A 2,979-nucleotide genomic window follows, 5' to 3' on the forward strand; every position below is an offset into this window, starting at 1 on the left:
ATCACGAGGTCAGGAGATCGAGACCATCCTGGCTATCTTGGTGACTCCCCGCCTCTACTAAAAAATACAAAAAAAACTAGCCGGGCGAGGTGGCGGGCGCCTATAGTCCCAGCTACTCGGGAGACTGAGGCAGGAGAATGGCGTAAACCCGGGAGGCGGAGCTTGCAGTGAGCTGAAATCCGCCCACTGCACTCCAGCCTGGGCGACAGAGCGAGACTCTGTCTCAAAAAAAAAAAAAAGAAAGAAAAGAGAAGAGAGAGGAGAAGAGAAGAGGAGGAAAAGAAAAGAAAGAAGAAAGGGAGAAAGAAAGAAAGAGAGAGAAAGAGTGAGAGAGAATATATTTAATACTAAAATGTTTTCTTTTTCCTAGTGGGCCATTTACTGTCAAATGAATGCCCTTAACCTCAATTTACAGTAGTTACCCAAAAAAGTATATCTTCACTGACTGAATACCAAGAAAAGCACATCATCCTACTACTCATCGACCTTAATCATCATCTTTGGGCCCTAATTAATGTGTTTGTAGGTTTGCACACGCACACCCATCAAACGAAGGACAAGTGTTCTTTTATACCCTACGTATGTGATACAATGGGCTGCAGTCGAAAAAGATTCCTCATTTTGGAAAGAGGTCATAACTTTGTACAGTAGTCTCTTGTCTCAAGATTGCTTGACACAGCTGATCCTACATCCGTCTGAAAGAAGCAGGGGTCGGGGGCGGACGTGACATCTTCCTTTTTTTTTTTTTTTNATTTTATACTGAGTTCTAATACACTGAAAGTGTTTTAATATGCAAAGAGGCTTCTCTAATATTCCTATTTTTTCACTAAACTGAAAGTTATATTAAAAGTATAAGAAAATTATTTCTTATTCCAGAGGCACTTTCGAAACAATACATAATAATGAAATTCACACATTTTATATTGATATATTTAAGGCACAGTGAATTCTGTATGTGATTTTACCTACTTACCTGGATAACTCTTCCCCTAAACTCTGCAAACTCCATTCTGTTATCTTCAGTTCATGTCTTAAGGAAGCAACATTTGCAAGCAAACTTTCCTCTTCATTGTCTTTATTATAGTAGTCTGATGAACTAGATTCCATTTCTTAAAAAAAATGAATTTCTTGTACCTTGCCTGAAAGATTCTGTAGTTTCAGTCAAAATACTCACACGAATAGAATTTAACTCATTAGTTTTCTATTTCAAATGTTGTGAAATCTTTCATGGCGGTTTAAAACAGAACAAAAAATCAATAATAATGAATTTATCTGTAGTGTAAAGCCATAAAGGAGTTCAATACAATTTCAATGAGTGAATTTTTCATTTTAGCCAGGGTCTAGTTATTATAGCTCCCCTTTTCTAAGGATACCTGATCTTCCTAGCAATTGTTAAGTATTTTCATTCCATGTTAAGAAAACTAAGAATTAGACATTAAATAACTTGCTCAAAGTCGCACAAACTGTAAATGGTGAAATCAAGACTTGAATCCAAGTCATTAGGATGCAAAGACCATTAAATTATGTCTCATTGTAGCTTTATTACTTATTACATATCAATTTCAATATGAGGTGTTTGAACTTTCACAATCACACTACGAGTACTAGACATCTGATTAAATGGTATCATTACAGTCATTCATATTTTGTTAGAAGGGAATTTATTACCAGATAAAAGTTATCTCGTCCTCCTATGCCCAATAGTTACAAAATTTAAAAAACACACATTTACAAGTCACAACCATAGGGATCAAAATAACATTTGGCAGGTCAACTTAAAGAAATAAACGAAGAAAAGCTTTTGTTTCTTCAGTGGATGAGTATCTCTAGGGTTGTGAAACTACTAAATTTCTTTGCATATAAAAAAATCATAATAAAGCATCATATTTATTATTGTAATTAATACAATAAAAAAACTAAAGCTTTATAATCTCCACTACTTCTGTAGAGCTTTCTGCGCAATCTTAAAATTACATTCCTCTTTCAGATCCCATTTACCTTTTTCATTGTAGCATTTCCTTCAACGCCCTTCTTAGCATTCTGCTCCCATCCCAAGTTCCAAAAGGTTAGGAGTCCTGTCATTACGTTCAGGACTGCAATGTACTTACAGAAGCTCAATATTTTGAATGAATTAACAAATACTAAACTATCCTTCCTTCCCTCAACCAGTCAGAATGGTATGCTACATTTATTCCCCACTCAAAAATTCTCAAATGTAGGGAGGAAGATTAAAAAGAAAACTCCCACCTTATGGAAAGAAAGTGGCAGGAAATTAAATGAGATACTGTGTAATCTTAATAGACAAACTGGTTCTATCCTCTTTCCCTTTTTTGTTTCCACAAATTTCCTTCTGCTTAAGTGACAAGACTCTCGCAGACAAGTCAATAAATCAGGTCCCCATCTTGCTTTATCTATTCAACATCTCCAGCTCTCTGTAGGATGGTGAAGGAGAAAAGGGTTGAGAAAATTGGGCAAATTCTATAATGCCATTTGGTATTATATATTTCATCTTAAATCAGGTTTTAGTTCAACATCTGTGTATTTTCATGTAAGAAATAACTGTCAGACCGGGAGCGGTGGCTCACGCCGGTAATCCCAACACTTTGGGAGGTTGAGGCAGGTGGATCACGAGGTCAGGAGTTAAAACCTGGTCAACATCCTGGCTAACACGGTGAAACCCTGTCTCTACTAAAAAAAATACAAAAAACTAGCCGGGCGAGGTGGCGGGCGCCTGTAGTCCCAGCTACTCCGGAGGCTGAGGCAGGAGAATGGCGTAAACCCGGGAGGCGGAGCTTGCAGTGAGCTGAGATCTGGCCATTGCACTCCAGTCCGGGCGACAGAGCGAGACTCCGCCTCAAAAAAAAAAAAAAAAAAAAAAAGAAAGGAGAGGAGAGGGGAGGGGAGGAGAGCAGGGAGGAGAGGGGGAAGGAGAGGGGAGAGGAGAGGGGAGACGAGAGGGGAGAGGAGAGGGGAGGGGAG

The sequence above is a fragment of the Rhinopithecus bieti genome, unplaced genomic scaffold, assembly GCF_001698545.2.
Source record: "Rhinopithecus bieti isolate Rb0 unplaced genomic scaffold, ASM169854v2 scaffold_12721, whole genome shotgun sequence".
In the NCBI taxonomy this organism is placed as follows: domain Eukaryota; kingdom Metazoa; phylum Chordata; class Mammalia; order Primates; family Cercopithecidae; genus Rhinopithecus; species Rhinopithecus bieti.